This window comes from Agelaius phoeniceus, chromosome 4 (assembly GCF_051311805.1).
Source record: "Agelaius phoeniceus isolate bAgePho1 chromosome 4, bAgePho1.hap1, whole genome shotgun sequence".
In the NCBI taxonomy this organism is placed as follows: domain Eukaryota; kingdom Metazoa; phylum Chordata; class Aves; order Passeriformes; family Icteridae; genus Agelaius; species Agelaius phoeniceus.
In genome coordinates, this window is record NC_135268.1 from 64585722 (window position 1) to 64609961 (window position 24240).

General features: G+C 38.0%; 1 long non-coding RNA gene across 1 annotated transcript; it reads left to right on the top strand.

Annotated features, from left to right (window-relative positions):
• The first annotated feature begins 850 nt into the window (after positions 1 to 850).
• On the top strand, positions 851 to 23269 carry LOC143693853 (uncharacterized). The gene is made up of 3 exons (XR_013181837.1): positions 851 to 986; positions 20985 to 21604; positions 22839 to 23269. It is a non-coding gene; the product is annotated as an uncharacterized LOC143693853 (long non-coding RNA).
• Positions 23270 to 24240: the final 971 nt, after the last annotated feature.

Here is a 24240-nt window from a genome sequence, read left to right on the forward strand (position 1 = left end):
ACTCTTCAATGTGTTTTGCAAGAGTAAAAATAGAACCCATCAAAAAAGAGAAAAAAGACAAAAACAGGTGAAAAAAAGGGGGGGGGGGGGGGTGGGGAAAGCATAAAAAAGGAAAGCCAGGTTGTGTTTATGGCTGGAACGTTCTTTTCCTGAACATTTCCAGTTGCAAGAACAAACTTCTTTTAATTCCATGCATTTGAAAATTAGATTAATGTTGATACTCAGGATTATGCAAATTCCAGTTTCAGAGCAATACACTCCATTTCTTGATTTATGGTCAAAGAAATAGATGTCCTGACACAGCAGATTTTAATCTCCATTTTCTTCATATGGTGAGATTTCTGTTTATTTTGTTTTTACTTTACTGAAGTTTCTTCTCATGGGCATCTTCTCATTATTTGTATACAAATAATTTACTGATTTTATGTCTTAATTTAACATTGAAATTACCCATGATTTCCTTTGGTTCCTGAATGAGTCGAGTCCTTATGCTTTTGTCTTGTGAATGACCACTTTGGTACATACTGTGCCATGACAAGTGTACAAAGGTCCAGTGTCAACATTTTCTTTCCCTTGGCTTGGTTTAGTAGTTTCCATAGAGGTTAAGAAGTTCAACAGAAACATGTAATTAAAAATATAATGCAATAAACTACTTAAAACTAATGCAGTAAAAGCTTTTAGGTCTAGTAAGTAGTGTTAAAATTACAGTAATTAATATTAGATTACATAATAAGAATTTTCTTTCTTTTAATAAGAAATTTCTTTTTAATCAACCCTGCTGCAGGGTGATTTACTTGCTGATGCTTCTCATATCAGGTTGCTCTTTTCTCTTTTTCTTTCTCAGCAGTTTTCCTAGAAATTGCATCCAGAGACACCTTTTTGGGTCCATTTCCATTAAGAGTTTTGCACTGTGGTGGTGAAGCATCCCTGACCAAGAGCTCCTGCACAATAAAGGTGGTAACTGGAGCATCCTCTTCCCAGCCAAGGTGGGGAAAAAAAGGATAAGCAGCTATTCTCTTTAGCCTTGGAAAATCATTTACCTGAACAGTAGCCTGAGTTGAATGGTACCATTGGTACTGAACTTAAGGATTGCTAAATCCTCTCTAGATCCTTTGCACCCTTACTCTTCTGCAACCCTGGTCCTTGTATAAATAATTCTAAGCTGATTCTAGTCGAGTTTTCCTATGTATGCCTCATCTATGTGGTAAATAACAGAGTGAGCCTTGTCATGAAACTGTGTTAAGGTTTACAAAAAATGTTATTAAAACCTGAATTTTGCCATAACTTTAATGTTGATTGTTTAAGCATCTGAAACCTATCACAACAAATATTACGTCTTGTGGTTTTTCAGGGTCCCCTGTGGCAGATAGGAAATGATGAAGCTGACTCCATGTTCTTAGAAGGCTAATTTATTATTTTATGGTGTTTTATTATATTAAAGAATGCTTTACTAAAAAGAATAGAGAAAGGATATTTACAGAAGGTTTAACAAGATACTAAAGAAAAACTCGTAACTCTCCAGAGTCCCAACACAGCCTGACCATGATTGGTCATTAAGTCAAAACAATTCACATGTTGAATAAAGAATCCCCAAACACATTCCAAAGCAGCAAAACACAGGAGAAGCAATCAGATAATTATTGTTTTCATTTTTCTCAGAGGCTTCTCAGCTTCCCAGGAGAAGAATCCTGGGCAAAGAGATTTTTCAGAAAATATGACAGTGACAAGATCTACTTCCAGAAAAGATTCTGACAATCTTTGGGTTTGTGTATATTTTTAAATGACTTGTTAAATTATTTGTTCCCATTCCCTTTGGAACAAAAGGAACATTTAAAATCCATTGCTTACAATTATGTGCAGACTTAAACAATATTTCACTAATTTTCCCTTTCCATTCATTTTGTAATGATGCCTTTTGCCTGACCATCTCTGATTGAAAGCTAGTTTGCTACAAACTTAATGTATTTAACAGAATCAGAAACATTAATTCCTGGTGGCTGGTCTGACTCAAAGTTAGGAGACTTCCCATAAAGGGTCTAATTTCTTGTAGCTGAAGGAAAGCTGCCAGTAAGCGGGTGTGTTGTTTGGGTTACATTAGTCTATACATTTAGATTTTTATTTTTTTCAAAATCCAAAATCAAGTCTGAAGCTTTGCTATTCAAGTAGTGACTGCTGCTTTATTTCAAGATGTGAAGAAGCCTCCATGATTTTTTTTGCTTTTTAATGAAGACTCTGACTTTAAATAAATTTTTTTCTGCTATAAGGACTGCTTAAGACCTTAGCCATTTAGGGCCATTGGGGTTATGTGGTTACCTGTTGAAACCTCCCCATAAACTATTTCAAGAGTCAAAGGAAATTTGAAGTAATAATAAATTGAAGATCAATCCTGTGACTTCTGGCAGTGCTTTGGATACTGGTGCTTCATGGATGTAAGTACAATTGAATACCCAAAAGAGAAAACAATTGATCTGGAAGACTGCTTTGAGCTTCATGCTACTTGAATTACTTAATAACAGCTAATTTAATTTCTTTATTAGCACTGAATTTTTAAAGTAATAGTTTTAATTTAGAGGGGAAAAAGCAATAAATATGGACAGAACTGATCAGAATGCCTACTTATCTGTCATGAAACTTAGTGAGCACAGGAGTAGTATTAGAAGAAGAGGATGGAATTCTGGTATTGAGAAGAAAATACAGAATAAAATAGAAACACTAACCTTTGTGTTACTAACCCTCCCCTAGAGCCAGATTTCTATTTTAATTTTCACAGATTCCTGTGGAAGCATATATTTAGAGGTTTTTTTCCTGATGTATACTTGATGTTTCTTACTCAGAAGATTCCCCTAATGGTTTTCTGTTTTCAAATTTTCTCATGCTTTTGTGAGGTTATTAGTGGTGTGGTATGGCCTGTAATTGTCCTTTGGTTACATTCAGAAAGAATTATAAGCTTTTCCATTTTTCTTAGAAGCTTTTAGATTTCCATTTGTATGTCAGTGCCAAATTACTGAGGCTGCTTTTACATTGGTTTTGATCTTTTTGGGAAATCTTGACCAGCACACTTCAAATCTACAGCTATATGTTCTCAGGTTCAAGACAGCCTGACTCTTGATTTACTTTTAAAATGTACTTATTTATGCATTTGTGCTCGTTAGCATTGTGAAACACACAAATTCCATAAAGCTCATTGCTGTAAAAGGTAATAAGAGAATGTTTTTATAAATACATTAGCAATAAAATAGGGCTAAGGAAAATCTCCATCCTTTATTGGGCACAGGAGGGAACATTGTCACCAAGGATGAGGAAGAGGATGAGGTACTTTCTTTGCTTTTCCAGATGTCTCAGCCAGTCTGCATAGCAGAGGTGATGCAGTCCTCTGATCACCTTTGTGGCCTCCTCTGGGACCACCCCAGCAGGCCCTTCCAGAGAAGGACCCATAAGATCCTTCTTATATTGGTCTTTCCTCATTAATTTGGGATAGTGGAGCAGAACAACTGGACTCTTCATCAATCTTGCAGGTTCAAAATTAAGGAAAAGGAATTGTCTGCATTTGCAGGCAGAGATTATGACATTAAGGATGACATTTACTGAGCTGAGTGTGAGGACAGTCCTAGGTGTCTGCATAGACCTGTGTCTACATATATTAAGCCTGTTTAGAATGCCTCTGCAGTCACTTTAGATTAAGGTGATAAGGCCAGCACAGGAAGCAATTCACAAAATTCAAATCCACATAGCACCATTTGATCCTAGAATGTCACCATCTTATTTTCTGAAAAATCCCTTTGCCAGGATTTTTTCTCCTGGGAAGCTGAGAAGCCTCAGAGAAAAATGAAAACAATAATTATCTGATTGCTTCTCCTGTGTTTTGCTGCTTTGGAATGTGTTTGGAGAGTGTTTATCCAAAAGGTGATTGTTTGATTGGTTTCATGTGAATTGTTTGTACCTAATGACCAACCACCATCCAGCTGTGTCGAGACTCTGGAAGCAGTCATGAGTTTTTCATTATTATCTTTTAGCCTTCTGTCTGTATCCTTTTTCTAGTCTTTAGTATAGTTTTAGTATACCATTTTTTAATATAATATAGATCATAAAATAATAAATTAGCCTTCTAAGAACATGGAGTCAGATTCATAATTTCCTCCTCTCAATGGGGGACCCAAAAATACCACACTGGCAATCAGATCCCACAGCACCCACGGTCAGAACGTGGCTGCAATGGAAGATTTTTTGGCCATCTCAGAGGTGCATCCCTCCTCACAGAGCAAAGTAGATCAGCCCTGTCTGAGTTAACTAAAACTGTGCCAATCACCCCTGAAGTGCTTGGGAAAATCTGCAGGGAAGAGTGAGGAAGGTCTGGTGGCTTTGCACCATGAAACTTGTGCTTCCAGACCCAGACCCTGACCCTTTTGAGTGAGATGCTGCCCAGATTCTCAACAAAGAAGGATTTCTATCCCTGAGGAGCTCACATGCTGACTGTGAAACAAAAGACAGAATTACAAGAAGGCAAATGTTAAAGGAATGCGGAGATATAAATGAAATCCCTGAAAAAAGAAAGTAAGAAATTACATAATGGAAGGCTGTTTGTGTTTGTTCATAGGCCCAGTGCTGATCTTTTGCTTGAAAGATCAAACCAAGGATTTAAGGAGATAACTTTCCGAAATGTTGTGGAACTACAGCCACAGAAAACATTTTCTGAAGAAGCACAGGTCAAAAAAAAAAAAGAATGCTATTATGCTAGCTTGCCTACTCTATTTTCTTGGATTTGATATAAATGTGACTTAGCTTGTCTCTGAAAGCAGATGCATCTCACTTCTGCTTTAAAAAAACAACAATTCAAAGCCAGAGCAAATATCATCATTGTTTTGAAGCAATTTATCATCCAGCATTTACCTCTACCCATATGTCACTTAACTTTGCAGCAACTTGAACACCAAAATCTTCTCTAAAACATGTTTTATTTTGCAGACTAGCCTATTTTTTATGAAGATATTGAATGAAAATCTAAATCCATGTGGCAACACCATTAGATATCATTGCAATTGATGAACTACCAACTCTCTCAAGGTATTGACTAGGTCTGGAGCAGTCTAATGAAAAAATTATTTCAGCAAATTATGTTTCAGTTTCTATTACTGCTTTGTGAGAATGGAAACATAAGTGAAGTAGATCAATACTAATTGGCAGGACAGAGAACTTCACACATCATCTTGTAAAGAAAGGCGATAAATGCCCCCCTTCCATTTCATCAATCTGATTATTTTATAGTAGTGAAGAGAAAATTTGATTTAAAAAAATGTTTATTTCCCATTTCTACAATTTACCTTGTTTACTAATACAATTAACTTGACAAGCTGAAGCTGACACCTGAGTGTCTTGGTTTTGCTTAAAACTTTATTTTTCTTTCAGTGTTAATTGTTTCTGCCATCCTCTTGCAGTCAATTCTTTGCAGTCTTTTCCTCTTTATTCTGGACTCTTAAGGAAGTTAGGAGTCTCTAAAGGAAAGTTCAGAGGCTTTTCTCTGTTTCAGTGCTCACAGAAATGTGAGGAGGCTTTGGAACAAGCTATCCTGTGCCAGATTTAGTCTGGATCAGCTAATATACTTTAAGATCATTTTCAGCCTACTGACCATTTTGTTTCAGTTATCTCTTACCTTCCACCAGCACAAAGTTTACAAAAACACCTGATTTCATTGTTTTCATGTCACAAAACCTTTATGACTTTCTCAGCCACTTGTTATCTTGAATTTCTACATTATGGATAAAATAAGTGAAAGAGAATCTAAAAAAAAAAATCTTTTTATGTTTATGGTTAATGGTCTTCACTTCTAGACACCAAATATAGCTTATCTGCAGGAGAATCTTATTCAGCCTCAGGGGAAGACCCCTGGGTTCCTGTAGGACACTAAAGAAAAAGCCTTACTCCTTGAGACAGCTATCAGAATAGTCCAGAGAGAGGTAAAAAACAGGAGGCACTTTCCAATGCTCACCTGGACCAATTCACCTCTGCCCTCAAGAAGATAAGTGGAGTAATGGCTCACTGTCTCTTTTGCCTTCATGGACAGACAGCCAGAGATCCTTGACTTGCACTTTTTGGGGCTGCCTGCATGGCATACTCTTGGCAAGTGGCCTGCTTAACCATAGTTTGTGAGACAAGAGCACAGTGTGAACAGTTTATGATCAAATAGATAAAACTGCTGGGAGGCATTGACCCCAAACCCACCAAGTTAAAGAGGAAGATGGCCAGATCAAAGAGAGAATAGGAAATTACAAAGCTTTAGAAATGAAAGAAAAGACCAAAAAGAAGTATAAAAGAAGCATGAACATTTTTAATAACACCAAAAATATTGGAGTGGAAACAGTAGGAGGCAAAAGCTGCCCTGATGTCCTCTCTACCTTTGTTCAGGGGGATGGAGCAGCTGCCCTGTCGGATTCCCTTGGGTAGGGAATTGCAGAGTGCAGCAGGTGAGGACCTGACCTGACCTGACCTCACCCAGGTGTTTGGAACCTTGTGGTGGGCTTTCTCAGCAGGATGGGGATCAGGGTGTGACAAGGATTCATCCTGAGGTGCCAGTTTATTATATTCTCCTTAATGGATAAAGCTCTCCAGTCCTGAATTGGTTTGAGCTCTGGGAGCTGGGTATCTTTCCCTGTGAGAGTTTTTGTGGCTGTTCTTGAGCATCAGGTGATGTGCACTTGGAAGCATAGGAAAGGAGGTGTTTTCTGGTGGGCAGGAAAGAGGTAAAGTTCAGCATGTTTGTATCATCTGCCTTCCACTCTGCAGTCTTTCTCCCTTTGTGGAGATGATTGAGATCAACTCAGCAAGATGAATGTCTCTAAACAGTTTGTCTTCCTGCTGCAGGCTTGTCAGTGGGAGTGAGTTCTGAGAGTTGTGCTGAAAACCATTTTGGAAGGAGGCAAATCAGGGCACAAAACAGAGAACAGCATTGGGAGATATCACTTACCTCATATACCCAGGCTAAATTTAATTTCAGGATGCAGTCACCCCATTAATGCCTGCTTTTATGGCAAACAGTCCACAGAGCCACAGGAGGACAATCATTAGTTCTGAGGAGGTCCCAGGGCTGGAGGCTGAGGATGCACAGATAGAAGAACCACCCAGAAGATACATGGATTTAATAGTGCTACTGAGAGGGAAACAATGGATATCCCTCACAGTAGAATGAAATGTTGGAAAGGAAAAAAACTACCCTAAAATGAGTTAGCTTTTTAAAAAGACATTTAGCATGAGCAGTCAATGAGGTAAAATGCTATTAAAATACATTATACTAGAAACTTATGGCCTAAGAGGACCACTTTAAATCTGGAATGTCTGAACATAAGAGTAAAGTGAAAAAAAACCAAAAACCTCTCACACCTGTAAAAGTGGCAGCAGTATCCACTTGAAAAAAAAGATATAGCAAATAAAATACCAATGAACAGCAAAGCAGCCAGAAAAAAAAAAAGAAAAAGACAGGAGCAACTTGGTGAAGACATAAATGCCAAAAAGAAAAACTTCTTCAAAGATATCAGAAGGAGGGAGTCTGCCAAACTCAGTAGGACAAATAGACAGTGAAGATGAAAAGCTTTGATCCTCACTTATTGCAAAGGAAGGTTAGGAATTTGTCACTGTTGCAGAGGAGCAGAAACCAGGATCATGGAAAATTGAGAAAATTGATCATGTCAGCCAGAACTATCATTAGCAAGCATTTCAGAAATCAATAAACTAAGTGCAAAGCTCCTGGTTTTTTTGGTTTTTTTTTTTTTTTTCAAATTCTGATCTGTGAACTCTGTAGAATCATAGACTTGAAAACTATTAAGCAAATAACCTACCTGCTACTTGACCCAGAATCAGGAGAATAAAAGAAATGGTTAATATGGTACCATAATTATCTTAAAGGTTGAGTCAGGTCATCTTGGGAAAGACCAACCAGTTTGTTGGAGTTTAGCACCAGCCAGATTGGCAAGGAACTGTAATGAGAAAAGGAATTAATAAATATGGAGGAAATTATAGATTTGGGATGAGTCACAGGAATGGCTTGTGAAACTGTAAGTATTCTGTGAAGATGGCAGTTTACTGGATAGGTGGATCTGTCATTCCAGTATATGTGGGATTAATAAAATAGGCCAACAAGGTAAAAAATACTGAAGAAGTTTTCCTTCAATCAACCAAAATAATTTTTGACTCTGTCCTGTTGTAACAACATATGCTAGTAAATGAACATTTATATTATTGAGAGGCTCAAAAGCTATGTAGTGGGACCTGTCATTATCAGAATATTCACAAATGATAACAAAAAAAGGTAAACAGTGGGGAACCAATTTTGCAGAATTTTTGAAATTATTCAGGATAGCTAATTCTGAAGCTGAATTCCTGCAGAGATGCAGAAAATTCACAGTGCTGAATGACTAGGTGAAGATCAGATGATATTCAGGATTGATAAATGGAAATTAATCCACATGAAGGAACAAGATCTCTGTGTCCCTGTGCTTAATAGGAGATATACAAACAATACTATCACACAGAAGTGAAACTTTGGGGTCATTCCTGGCAATTCTCTAAAAAAAGTAATGGAAATTTCTTGTCAACAAGACATATGCACAGCAGTGCTGTGACAGAGAGTTAAATGACTAGTTCTGAGAAAACCCACACAACAAAATCCATCCAGATGGGTGATTCAAAATACTGCCATAGTATATTAATTACTCTCAAAAACTTTTTGGAAAAAAAAAATTAAAACAGGACACAAAATCACCAGTGAAGTTTCCACTTTCTTTGTTGTTGCCTTTAGTAAAGCTTTCTCTTTTGATTCAAAAACTCATTTGGTGATGTAATTGCTTTAGTGCAGTGCTGTGCTGGGGAGGAGAGCTGAATAGCTGCTTTTAGATCTACTGCAAAGCAATAAGCAATATTACTTCTGAATATTCTTGGAAGGCTTTGCCTTTCCATATTTTCTTAAATTCTTCTCAAACTGCATACTCATATATTTCCTACTAGCTCCACTGGATGACCTAAAAATGCCATTTTGTGATGAAATACAAAATAGGAAAAGTGCTAGGTTTGGGCTAGGTGGTTTTTTTTTTTTTTTTTTGCCATTTAAGAGAAATTCTTTTCAATCATAAAATACAAAGTTCTCAGATAGGGGCACAGTACTCCATTATCCATGACACTTTGTATCTAATATTTGCCTCATATATTCTTCATAATTGATCGTGTGCCCATTCCTTGGACATTTTCCTGTCATTATTTTATCTCTGTTCCTATGGAGATGATACTGCAGGGACATATTCCAGCTTAAATATGTCTGAAAAAAATCAAATATCTGCTTCTACCTTCCTTGCCTGAAGAACCATGTAGCCTTTTGTTTTGTTTGGTTTGTTCCTTTTTTTCATGTACAGTACTAACCATAAATATCATCAGTGTGACCTTGTATTCTGCAGACAAAATTTGGAACAAAATACCCCTGACATAGGTTCAAAATTTTCATGAGAGTTCACAGATGTCAGATATTCTTCATTTCCCAAACCCTGAATTGCTCAATCTGTAAAACAGGGTCATTTTTTCATTTCTTTGGACCTTTGTCCTCATGGCAATACTCTGAGGGTTTCTTACAGATTATTTTGATTGTTATGGGAGTGACTAATGGGCTGAATCCAGCTGTCCTAGAAATGTTACAGTCTCTTGGACCACCCTGGTTTCAAAAGCTCCTTGAGAGAGTCTGGATTCCCAGGTAAGGCACTGACAGCCATGGAGATTTGCTTTCTCTTGGGAGGAGAAGCATTTCAGTGTGAGACCACCCTTCCCACTCCTGCATTCCCTCCTTTACCTCTTCCTAAATTCTTACCACAAGTGAAACCATTTCAAAGTGGGGAAAAGTTGGATACTTGGACATTTTCTGCCCCAAAAACCCTGATCTGCCCTGAAAGCCCAGTCCAGTAGTGCCTTGAAGAAGGGATTGCTAATTCTGAAGGGACATGCATTTGATTCTGACATCTCCTCATTGTTGGCTCGTGCAGCTATCGCAGCACTCTGTTTCCAGGCAGATTCTGGAGAGGCCTTTCTTGTTGTGCAGATCCCTAAACTTTTAAAATAGCAGACATGAGCTTGTTTGATTTTCAGCTGTTGACCTGACAATCCGTGGTGTCCTGTGGCTCTCCAGCAGGGAAGAAGAAGTGTTCACCCTTCTGTGGGTGTGCAGGGGTCAGCCCTGGCTGCTGCTCTCCCCTCTGGTCTCAGACACAGCAATGGGGCAGAGGTGTCCAGCCTCTGCTCCCGGTGACTCCTCTGCCTGCATCAAACCTGGGAGGAAAGGAACCTGCCAGAAGTGAGCAAGGTCAGAAGCCAAGCACTGGAGATCTTGCAGCAGCTCACCATCATGGGAGATTTTGCCTTCTCACTGCCCCACTTCATTTACCAGCAGCAAAATACAAGTGTCTTTTCTCCATTTCTCAGATTTAACTCCAGGTGAGAATCTCCCATTCACCAGGGCCTTCATTCCCCAGGCCCCTCTAACCCTGATGGCTTTGGCTCTTGTGCCTCCCTAGTCCCTGCACCAGCTCTGCCCTGCCATGCCACTCCAAGGACTTTTTCTTTGAGCAATTCATAGTTTCTGTTTCTTTATGTTCCCCTCACAGAACTCTCCTCATATCCCATCTGTTTTTGGGCTCCAATTCCTCATCACTCCCTGTGGGCAGCTCTCCTTTAGACAATACCAAACTCCAAGAATACCCTGTGCCTGATTCTCAAGCCTTTCTCTCCTCTCCTGACTTGCTTTCAGTGGGGTGCTCCTCTGTGCCTGTCACAGAAAATGGAACCCATGCTCGGTGTCTCATCTGTGTCATCTCTCCCTCAAGTTCTGCAGTGAGCATAGCACAAGCTAAATGCAAAGCAGGTCCTTGGCACATTTAACCTCCAACTGCTCACTGCTGATGTGTGGAAGCAGGTTTTCCCAAAGGCTTAGTGGCTTTGAAGGAGCAGTTTTTCCATGGGAACATAAGGGCTTAAACTTGGCAGCAGAACAGCCCTCACACCTCACCTGACAGGACCTGCACACCAAGGCAGGGGCTGCTGCTGGTTCTCAGCTGCCCCTGGTACCCTGCACTCACCCAGGGGAGGTTTCCTGTCAGAGAGCAGCAACACCAGGAACTGGAAACCCAGTTAACCTTGGACTGTGGCACTGGGAGACCCAGGCACAGTAAAAGCATGGATTGGCAAAACGGTCTGCAAGGGAACAGGCAAGATCAATTATAATGGAAAACAGTTGTTACAGCAACTGAATCTAACCATTGTGCTGTCTCCAAACCATTGATATTCAACAAAATACCCTGAACAAATCAGGCGTTCACATTTGAAATCTCTTTGACATAAATGCACCTTTTGTCTTCATGGTTAGATCCACAGAAGTTGATTTACTTTGAATATCAGACAATCAGTTTCCTAATAAAGTTATATATCTCTCCTAGATACTTGAAGGTTTTTTAGAAGACAACTTAGTTGAATAAAGCACTTTTCTTACACTTTTTAAAAATGTTACAGTGAAATAAGGCTACTTTGCCAAGGAAGCAATTTGATCAAATATTTTTTATAAGAGTGCAATCTCTTTTACATGTTCACATGCAGTAAATTAAGAGAATTTTAAAAAGTACTGAAATTTCTTTACTGAAGTTCTGCTCTTAATCACAGTTATCACATATTTTAAATGTCTTCTACTTAAGGTCTTATGTGTGTGCTAGATCACTGGATACTCAAAGGGAGTATAATCATGAGGCTTTACCTTAGGCTTTAAATTTTGAAGCCAGTTTGAGGAAGAAGATACAGACATTTTGGCTTCTGACTCAGGCTTCTGACAAATGACAGCCTGAGCATCCTGTGGCATTTCAGTTGTTTGGACCTATGCCAGTGCATGTCAAAGTTGTAATTAGTCAGTGCTTGTAAGAAGGTGCACAAAATGCTGGCAAGCTTTCCTGGGGATAGAATAGCAGTATTTCTCAGATTTGTTAAATAACTACTGTAGTATATTGCTATTCCATTGCATGCTGAAGTTGAAGTACCATAGTAATACAGAGCCTGCAAAGACTTTAAAGCCTACTATTAACTAGAAAGTGTTTCCCAATTTCCCACCTTGCTTTTAGCTTGGCAGTTTTACCTCCCAGAACAGCAGACAGTGCCAGTCTTGGCAGGGGAAGATAAAACAGCAGTTTTTGAGCAGGTGCAGCATTCCTTGGCAGCACAGAGCTGTGTCAAGCACCCCCCCCCTTCAGTCCTGGATACCATCCATGCCTGGGAAGGAGCACCTGCTTTGGGGAACCCAGGGCAACCCAAAGCCTGCCTCTGCTGAGGATGTGGGATGGGACAGCAGATGGGATCTCTTGCAGAAACAAGCACTGTTCTGGTCACTACAGGTTGGCACCTCAAAGGTGCAGTCTCAGTCTCCACTGGGGGCTCAGTGGAGATTTCCAAAGAGCTGAGTTCTTTCAAAGAACTGAGACAAAGGGCTCCTGGGTGCTCCTGTGGCTGGAGCAGACACTGAACAGGACAGAGAACCCCTCAGGACTTGCTGGTCACCTGTGGCTGCAGCTGTCTCTACAGAGAGCAGCAAGCACAACCTTCCCTCCTCCAAGCACAGGATTTTTCCTGGGGAGGGCAGTGAGAAAGCTCAGAGAAGGGAATGATAAACTATTCTTATCTCTACTTGTTGCTCCTGGCACATGTGGAATGTGTTATGGAGATTGTTTACCAAAGAGGGGATTTGTTAATTGGACTCCGGTGATGGTTGTTTGGATTAAATGACCAATTAGGTCAAAGCTGTGTTGTGATTGTCTGGAAAGGGTCACAGGTTTTTCTTTAGTATAGTTTACTATTAATATAATATAATATAATATAATATAATATAATATAATATAATATAATATAATATAATATAATATAATATAATATAATATAATATAATATAATATAATATAATATATAGCATTTGTTCAGCCTTCTGAATCATGGAGTTACAGCATGTTATCCCCCACGTTAGGGGTTTGCTTCAGTAGTCACCTAGTTCTCTCTTTTATTCTCACTGCTCTGTTCATCTCAAGATAAATATTGTGCAAGCTGGACCTGAAAATCAACACCTGGAAATTTCTTAAAACACACGTTCCTCTAGGCAGCAGCTTGTTCTGTGTTGTATAAAGCATCCTGTGCTCTGGTCCCCTGCAAGATAAAAATAGTTCATGAGCAATGTAATTTGTAATTTGTTCTTTCTGCTTTCCTTTGTATTTCTGAAGCTGTTTTTCTGCCATTTATTCAGAGTTTTTCTTATGAAGTGTGAAGTAGCACATTGAAAAATTTAATTTTATCTTTGAAATATGCTTACAACTCAGATAAAACAGAGGATATGTACTTAAGGAGGATACTTTCAGGATACATGACAGGTATTTCTTTTCTCTTACTAAAATTGGATATTGATTATATGGCATTTCTTTCTGATCCATGAAAAAATACCAGGATAGCAAACACTCATTGACCTCTGGTGACAGGTCATTAAAATACAGTTTTACCTATGATTTAGATAGAGGACAGATACTAGTTTACGAGGGAAAAAAAAAAAATTAAACAAAATTCTTTAGAATTAATCCCATCAATAACTTTTGAAGACCATCTGTGAGATAAGCAGAAAGTCACCAGTAAAATCCCCTGGGAGCCAGATAGTCACTGTAACAGCAAGGCTCTGCTATCACATTAGTGATTTTCTGTGGTAGAACCAAGCTCCCTCATGTGCTTCTGACTGCTTTGGACTCCAACCTGATCCTCTCTTGGAAAGACTTTTTTACTTTCTCAATGTCTTTCCTTGTTTCACTTGCACTGACTACACACCCCACAAACTTCTGTGTATCCACCAGAGCTCCTCACAATCACATCCTTGTACAAAGGGGAATTTGTACAAAAGGGAATTTGAAACCTCTGGAGGGTTTCCTAGCAAGGGCTGGCACAGGTCTATGTGCTGTCTTTCTCACTGTGGGAGGCACAGTTTGATCCTTGTGCAACCTGAATGGGACTTTAAAGTCTCATTTTTATCTCTGGTTTCACAATATAGTGGCCATAGCAGCACCAATACCGTTTTTGTAAGGATTTTCAACTCCTGATCTTTTTTTCCTGTAGCACTGTGGTTTTTTTCCATCTCCAGGGTGTTTTTTATTCAAGTTAGATTTTTATTATCGCCATCACAAAAATATTCTCACCTGTCTTCATTCTGGGTATTTCCCTCTTCATCTTTTCTAACCCCAGTGTCTAATGCCAGTTCAGCTGTAAAATTGAAAATATTTAAATGTAAATGAATTTCGTGTCACTAGCACCCTTCTTGAGAAATCCAGCAGAGAAAGTTGAAAGTTTATTTTTTTCTTCTGCTGCCAGCACTTCTGTGAAAGAAAGTTCTGCTGGTGGCTTTATGAACAACATTCCAGGGTATCACTGGAATGGAAGAATAACCAATTGAGAGAGGAACATAAAAATAAACAAATAGACTTTCCTCAGAAATCTGGAGATCTTTTTGAGAGCCACATATTGTAAAATATTTTTAATATTGAGCTATCTCCTTCTTGTCATTATTGTACCCCTAAGTTTTTAATATGCTCAGGGTAAAAGAGAAGCATAATGCTTAACAGCAGTGAGAGAGGAGTTTTTGAGAGTTTTCTACTAGGACCTTGAAATGAAATTATTGGGGAAAATGGTAAAATAGATCCAATTAACTTTTCATCCCATCCATTTGAGAAGCCTGTTCAGGAGAATGGAAATCAAAGCTGAATTGGAGTTGCAGCCATCCCTTATCCCTATTCAAATATCATCTAAAAAGCAAAAAATTTATGAGTAATTTCTGATATTTGGTTTTGATGCCTGTGTAAAAAAACAGTATATTCAGAACTTGTAATGTTACTGATGAAGTTACTTGTTTTAGTAAATACACACATCCATTATTAATACATTTCAGCCCATAAAGAAAATTCATGCAAATAATAAGTCGTAGGGATAATGAATCTGTTTCTGCAAGTGAATTTAATGAGGCAGAGTGCACAGAAGAAAAGGAAGAGCTATTGGGAAAAAATTTAAAGGACATATTAGAATTTAAAGTATATTCACTGAATTTCTTCTTAGAAGCACATCATTCCCTCAATGAAAAATGACCAGCATAATTTATTAGTCCATGTTATTCTGGATAGAGATAAAACAGCACACAAAAAAAATTAAGAGAAACAAGATTTAGACCTAAGTTTTGAGCCCAGCAACCTCATGTTTAAAACTCCTACTGGTTCCCTTGAGGCAGGCACTCAGTTCAGAAAAAGCTGCACAAAGGGGTAGGCAGATACAAATTCTGCTGTGATAAGTGGCTCTCAGACACACAAAACATTTTTCAACTGAAATATAATGGAGACATTGAAAAATAACAGACATAAAGGTTTAGGTACAGTGTTTAGGAAAAAAAAAAGTCAGTAATAGCACTCTAGCAGTGATTATACATAAGTAATAGTGAGAGTTAGCAGAAGTGTTGAAAATAAAATGCCCAAACAATGACTGAGAGAAAACCAAACTAGAATAATGAGTTTATTTTTTCACACACAACACTATAGGCAGCTAAAGGCCAAAGAAGAAATAAAGAATAAACAGATCACATAAAAACTTAATAGTGGAAAGGATCTGCACTTGATTGTGTTACATTTGAAGCCATTGCAATTCTGTGAATCTGATCATTGCAATTCTTGGCTGCCAGAGAGAGCAAATGGAGAGTGTGAGCCACTTATTTGTACAATCTAATGAAGTACAAGGGTTTTGTGGTTAGAGCAAAGCTCTTTGCCCCTGAGAACACTTGTTAACAATGACCTGTGCTTGAGACATTAAAAACATCAGATATTTTCTTTTTTCTCCTGTCTTCAAAAGTGTAGTGATAATTTTGATTGGCTGCCAATTAGGAAAAATGTAACTAACACGCTGCTGGCCAAATCCAGCAATCCAGATTTTGTGGAAAAAGGGAGAAAAATAACAGTTGCTGTGGATTTTTCTGGTGCTTATCTCACTCGCTCCTTCTGCATTTTGCTTATTTGCAGAACCACTGATGATTTAGGCACACATGCCTAAGTGTGGCTTCCTTCTGCATCTGAGTATTAGAGAGGGAAATGTTCCATGGTGCAAAGCTAAAATGAGTTCTATCCATGGATAGATAATTTTAAATCTGAGGGTACTTATGTTATACATGCAGTCATTCATCTGTAAGCATTTGCCTTATCTTGCAAGTGCAACTGGGATGGAAAATATAGAGAAAGTGTCTCCCATGGTGCTGGAATTTTAAATCCTCACAAATCCCTACCCCAGCTTCATTCCAGCATCTGATTTCTTGCCAGCTCCAACCCCAGCAAAATGAAGTTTTAGAATCTACTTTGACACTATGATTCTACATCATCTGCTCAGCATCTCATCTGAAAGCTCAGTATGTTAATAAAGGAGGTGATTTTCATGCAATCAGGTTCCTTAGGATCTCAAAGCAGGTACTTTATATTCTTTGTCATTGTCTTACACATTTTTCTCTTTTTTTCCCCTCCTGTTTTAATCTCTTCTTCTTCTCAGGAATGAGTGGTGCAATGCTAGTGGAAGAAAACTGGAAATAGAGAGTTGTTCTACAGTGCATCCCATAAAAGCCCATCTGGAAAACAGCAACAGCATGTTACTTTCATAACCATTCAGTGGAGATTAATGAAAAATTATGTCAATACTACCAACCACTATTCTGTGGATTTGTTTTTCAATGGAAAATTACTTTGAAATTTTGAGGAAATTATCTTATATACATATGAATTCTATTGAGGTTTATAACTACAGCTCATTACTGGCCCATTTGCAGTTAGACTCAAAAAAAATCTCTCTTCTAAGTCTTGGTGATACCAGACCCACATACAAAATCAATTCTGTAACAAGCCATGGAGGAAACTTTGGTGTGGGGTGGCAACTGGCATTATAATAAGAATTTCTTGCACTCATTGACATTCATTGACACTCTTCTCAATCAGCTACAAATTGGCCTTGAGTCCCAATACCATTAACTGGAAGAACACACAATCAGCCCAGAACAGGCTCAGTTGGGATGCCAAGGAACAAAGATATCCAGAGGAGATATTTGTAATTCCATGAAGTTTGGGTGTCAGTAATGCTGTGTCACTGAAATGCAGCCTCACACTGGTCTGGAAGCAGTGAAGGAGCTCAGTCCCAGCATGGTCACTTCCATCTGTGTTCATTGCTGTTAGGAAGGACCAAGGGTCTTACACTCCCAGATCTAGTGTCTGCTTTTAAATCCTTTTAAATTGCAAAATCAATTGGAGTCTCTTGATAACTATAATAAGATTTTGTGATGATTTTTATAACACATTGCTGTCACTGTCATATTTAGGTCCTGCCTGTATATGAGGCTACATTCAGGGTTAAATTTCATCAGAACTCACAAATTCTCACTCCAGGGTCCTGAGTAAAGTAATGTGAATGGCTCAAATGTCTGGAAACAAGCAACTGGAGAATCATTTGGTGACTGTGGAAAAGTAGCAATGCATTGCACAAGCAGGTACTTCCACATGCAGGCTGTGTAACCTGTTGGCCCAAAAATCCCTCCGCATTTATCTTTTTCTGATGGCATTGATAAAAATGAATATTTTATATTTACACATATTTATAAACCTACTACCAAACTCCTTTAATTCTTCAAAATGCCAGATTTTTTTCTACCTCCAAGGAAACATTTGGGTTTGACCCATACCATGTGTCAGTGCTCCCTTCTTCTTTTCACATGTTATAGAACCAGCACTGAGACATCAATGATAATTATCACATTTCTAATGATAAAAAACAGTGAGAGAAACACACAAATTGCCACACACAGAGAATTTCAGTTATACTAGTTATACTATTTATCTCTGACAGGGGTCAGCATCAAATTTAGGGATGTACTTGAAAAACAACAATGTACAAATGTAGGAGTAATTTTCTGGCTGCTGTAATCTGATATTTATTTGTGCCTGAAAAGATGTGGATAAATATTTCTTACATGTGTGGCTTATGTATTTGACTTGACAGTATCTTACTACTCATATAAGCTTCTTATCTTTTTCTTAATCCCAATTATGCCCTTGGTCTTGAGGATGCTGGGTAGCAATTCCTCAGAGGAGCAATGCCCAAGTAATTGCTACACCACCATGTAAAGCCAATAGCAGACAAACGATGCCATTGGAGAGCAGATGCTTAATGTGGGACAGGGCAGTAAACATGATGGCTTTTTATTTCCATTCTGCTCATCTTAGGCTCTGAAATTTCCATGCAGGAAACTATGCAAGTAGGCTGACAGCACTGTTGATTTTACTACTCTTATTTATGTGGAAGTTTCTCTTGTCAGCCTGTTATTACTGCTGTTAGCCTTGACTAGGACTTAATCACTCAAGACACAACAGTGACTTGTCACCTTTCCAGCCATGTGTACAATTTTGAGTGGAAATGAGTGAGTCCAATTCAGAGCAGTCAGCATAATTTTAATCAGTCAAGAGCTGCCAGCCTTCTAAACACAAGGGTGGCCCTGGGTCAGCAGATGGACAAATACTTCACTGGCTGTCAGCACGTTGTGGTGCTGTTCATTCATCAGGGAGCTCTGCCCTTAGCAAAACATCCTGAATATTCAAACACTGCAATAAATCACAGCAAAGAACAAGACTGTAGGCTGGATTTTTTTACAGCACTTGGTCCCTAAAGTAGCAGGAAAATTATTGCAACAATTGTGCTTTGATTAAAATTTGTCATGTGAGTGCACAGGTCTGGTTCTGAGGCTCCCAAATCATGACTGTGAATAATCTGGTGATATTTGTTAATTTGGTGTGTGTACAGATACTTACACAAACACACACACCCACAACACACATAATAAATGTGAATTATTATTATTATTATTATTATTATTACTATTATAAGGCTTATTATTATTATTATTATTATCATCTTCCTATACATCATAGTTCCTCTGTAAATGTATGTGTGTATGTGTGTGTGTTTAAACTGTAAATATAATATGAATCCCACATCTACAACTGACCTCTTACTCCTGATAATATATAAAATTTCAGTGCAGGCTGCATAAAAATGAAGCTCTTAAAAACCTGTAATTTCTCCAGAATTTCTTATTCTACAAATACACAAGCCCAAAACATTTCAGAGTATCTTGCTTAAAATCCAAAAGAGGGTGACAGTAATAAATGCACCTTTCTTTCATACTAAAGTGAGATTTTGTCCTTGACCTGAGATGTTTTTCCCATTTTTTTTGAAACTGAAACAGATATATTTCTGCCACACAATTTTGGTTCCAATAGATTTGTATCAAACCCCCATCATCTCCAGGGAGAAGCATTTTTCTTGGAGTATGCTTACACTTAAGGGGCTAAGACTTTCTGAAACAAAATAAGAATTTAACAAAAATATCTGATTAATTACGTAGCAAAGAATTTGTCCCTAACAGCATTTGAGTTAGGGGCAATTTTCATTTTCATGTACTAATTTTCTGAAACATCTCACTATTCATTTCTCCATATTCTAGTGTTACACAGATGATAATTTTAATTACATACTAGGAAAGGAACCTTAAAATCATGCATAAAATGCAGGAAATATGTGTTAAACCATTTTACTGATGACCAACTAATACAAGATGCAAAAAAGGGTCCTTACATTTTCCAGGAAGAGTTATCAAAAACCCAGTCCAAGCTCTTCAGAAGAGAAGGGCACTTTGATTGTTAAAGTGTCAGCTCCTCATGTGTCAACTTCTTCATGTTTGTCCAGCATCTCTCCATTTTTTAAAATTCAAATGTCTCCTCATTTTTAGGATTTATCATAGCATTTCATTCAGTTGGCTTTACTACAATAATTGAAATTCCACAGATTAGGTGAATGTCTCCCAAGAAATCATCTTTATCTTGTAATTTCCTTTTAAACTTGACAGCCAGGCCATCCCCTCCTAGCTAAGGACAGGTCTGTGTTTGTATTTGACATTCCTATATTTGACCCTTTTTCTGCTCTTGATGTTTTCCTCACACTGTCTCATCAACACCTGTGTTTGCCTTGCAGCTCACAGGCCTTTCTTCTTTTTGAGAACACATTTTTCATTCATGCCAACAGCTTTTCCAAGTGAAGAACTAAAGTAGAAAAGGTTAAAATGGCTCAAATAATCTTCTTTCACACAGACTAGGGGAGAAGTTTGCCAGAAAATTGTGTGCAATCTTTTAAGTATAAAAATTTAGTTCCAATTTAAAGTCACGTCCTAAATTTTTGAACTAAATTAAAACTGTCTCATTCCAGTCTTTCTTCAGGAGACCATGGATGAATTGAAGTAACATAAGAGAAGCTGATGTTTCAGCATGACAAAAGCAAGGAAGCCCTGGAAATTGAGAAGATGGGCAATTGTTTCTGAAAATAATTGTCAAAACCCTGCACGTTGTGTACTTTGAGCTCTGCAGAGCATCTGAGCTTCTGAGAGCTGACAAGAACAAGAAATGATCTCTGAACCTGCAGGGGATCCTAATGAAATTCAGCTCTCATTAATAACCTCTTTCAGTACCATCCACCCTTCTTTAAAGTTTCTTGTCTACATCTGTGAATAGGACAGAAGTCACTGTATTTTACACAAAATCCTCTTTTTGCTGTTGCCTCTTAGCTCTGTCGTGCTGTCTGCAAATTGTCATGGATGCTTTCAGTGCAAAAACGTGGGGTTTAGATTCCCATCAAGTTTGACAGAACTTCCACAGTTTAATTTACCACATTGTACTGAATGTACATTGGTAGGAAATGGTTCCAAATGTTCATGGGAATAACTGGACATAGAAAGAAATTGTGCTGCCCTGTGGTCTCCAGCTCCAGCTTGTAAAGCAGCAGTACAGTTTCCTTAAACAGCAAAAAATCCCAGTAACTGCAATAAATCCCTCATTTCTCTGCAGAAATGAAGAGCAGCAGGAAAGAGGTGCCAGGAGGCTGAGGTGTCCCCAGAAAGGATCAGCATACCATGGGCATCATGAGGCAAGAGAGTGCACAGATCACCCTCCAGCTGAGTTTGGAGGATGCTCTATAGATGCTCAGATTTAGGTAAAATACATCTTTATTAAATGGAAAAACAAGCCCTTTACAAAGGCACGTTTGCCACGTTGCTCTTCTGGAAGGCTCCCCTGAATCTTCTCTTCTCAGGTCCATCAATGACCATTCAAGACCTGCTGACATCAAGATACATTTTGCCACGGACATTTTTTACTCCTTGGATTTACCTGGCTGCTCATTTGCTGCCTGGTGCTTCATCAGTGACCTTCCACCAAGGCTCCTTCCATTCTCAGGAGCAGAACAGACTCTGGCTCGCTCAGTTGTGTCATCATAAAATCATCTGCTGCCTTAGATATAACAAAATTACTGTTCCAGACATGGATATACTGGAAAATTCGCTTTCATTTGCTAGTGACTTTAGTTTGTGCTAATATTGGCTTCACACTCAAATTTTCTGAAATGAGAAAAGTTTTGCCCTAAAAGCCCCTGGATAGACACTACAGGAGAACTCTGCTGTTGACCCCAGGTAATTAAATATCTCTTGCCACTCTGGGGCACTTTCCTCTATGACAGATCACAAGCTAGCAGTGGTGGATGTGGTATAAAAAATAAGCAGATAAAAATTCTCATTTACAATTAACTGTGAAGTTATTATATATTAAGACAAGTTTTTCTGAGATAAACAGTTATATCCTTTAATCTCCTTTACATATATTTTCAGGCACCTGCAAAACTCCAGTCTTGAAGTTAGTACCTTCAGATTTTTCATATTGCATTTTTTGCAGAGAATTTTTCAGTATTAATGGGTATCTCGGTGTCTTGTGTGTCTTTTCCAGATAGGAACCTTTGTAATGAAATTTAAAAAAAAATTAAATAAATGCACAGGAGCACACACATACATACATATATACATATATATTTACACACACGTACACATATGTACATATACATATATATATACCTATATAAATGCATAGAAGAGTATGATTTTTTTCCTCACTTATGTTCTTCCAAACAGGACAGATCTGCATCTGTCCATGTGTTTAAATTTATTTTTTTTCAGATAGTTGATTTGCTCATCATAGCCAAGACTCAACCTCTTCTCTGTTCAAACCTTACTTTTTAGAGCAGCCACATATTTGTGAATCATAATACAAAGCAGAGAAAGGAGTAGTGCTTATTCTACATTCAGATAAAATCCTGGAAAAGAATTTCACTTTAAAAACTGAAGAGAATGAACAGTTGGTGCTACTTCATTAATCCAAGGTGCCATTTGCAAAGGAAGTCAGGTTATTCCAGTAACACTTGCCTGGTCATTAGTGGTTCACATTAAAGGTTTTCTCCAATTTCCAGATGTCAAGGCAGTCTCATTAAGAACTGCAAGAGGAAAGTGCCTTGATTTTTCCTCTCAACACAGAAAACTGACAGGCATGAAAGGCTAACTCTGAAAATGAATTTTCAACTAAAAGGAACTATTGCCAAAGTTAAAAGCTGTGTGGCAATCCAAAGCTGTTCCCTATTTAGGATTACAAAAACTTATATTCTAATCTTTTTAACTTATCTAACAACATTGCCCATACCAAATTCTTATTGAAATTAAGGAAAAAATTATCAGATCCATCAAATATTCCCCCTATGATGTTAAGAGTTGTTCTTCCAGCTCAGTGGGACTCAGTATTCTGAGAAATCTGGTAGGATGTTGTCAGTTTATCTTCAGTTTCCAGTTCCTTCTGTTTTCACCTTTTTTACTTTTGTTGCAGGAGAAACTGTCATTGCTACTTTACATTTTATGCCAAGGAGGATGCGTTGGTCTAAAAAATTACAGAATATCTTTAGTAATTTTTGAGCAGATTGTTGTGAAACAAGCCATGAAACTCAGATCCTGGCTTACTGGAATGCAGGGGAATTTACTCTTGGAAGCTTTCATTTAGCAATGTTTATTTTATTCTTCAAAGATAAGTGTTCTTTCGTCTTAGATGAAATGTGTGATACGTCAACGGAGTAGGAGAAATGGAAATTCTTTCATTTAGCAATTTTGAAAGGATAATGTTTTCCACAGCATATTGTAATATTTATTTGGTTTATAGTGTCTTTTTTATTCTTTTTGTGATAGCTACAACATTCTTTGCAGGGAACTTGAACTGCAGTGTCATGCAGGTAAAAGCAGCTGTAGATCTAAATATTTTTTCAAATAAACATGAAGTTGTGACAAACCTTTACAAATTTGTGACTTGAAATCAATACTCTCTTGGCCTCCATCATTTGTATGGTTTGGTTGGGTGCGGTGACTTTTATTGTTGTCTTTGGCTTTTTTGGGCTTTGTTCTGATGATAGATCACTTAAAGCATTCCTCGTTTCATCCAGGTTTTGATGACCTTGTTCTTTGCTTTTCTGAACATAAGCTGGAATATTAAGTTAAACAAAATATCATTTAAGAAATCTTAATTCATCTAGTGAAAAGAAAAATAAAATAAAAGCATAAGGTTAAACACTAAAACCAAATTTGAACCTTAGGAGAAATGAGCTTGAGAAGTTTGGTAGGTATCCAAATTATATTCAGATCTACCTTCTAACCTGACAGATGTATCCATTATATGAGGAGCAAAAAAACATAGAAAAAGCTGTCACTCACCCCAGATTCATGATTCTTCAGGTGCTGGCCAACTTCCAGCTCATAACTGAAAAGCTCAGGTTTGAAATTTTTCATTAAAAGATGTGAGGTCACAGATCCAAAGCAATCAAGAATATTTTCCTCCCGTAAAAGTCTGGGGATGTCAAGGTGCCTGCCTTGGGTCCTGCCAGGACTTCTGGTGTCTCCTACGAACCACAGCAGTGTCTGTCAGGGTGCCAGGAGGAGAAGCTGACAAAAACATCACCACCACCAGAATTTATCTGAATAGATCTGCATCAAACATGACAGCTTGGGTAAATCATCACATTTCAGTGAAGAATGTTTTCTCTAGGAATTTTTTTCCTTTAAACTAGCTGTAATAAGGAAGTTGTGCAAATGAAAGAGTACAAAGAAAAGTGAAGAAATATGGTAGAAAAAGATAAGAAATCTGGAAGAGAATATCAGAAGGCTGTAGGGAGGAGGAGGGTAATTTTTGCCTTCAGTGGACGTGAACATGGATCATGGTGGTGTTTCCCTTGACATCAATGTGT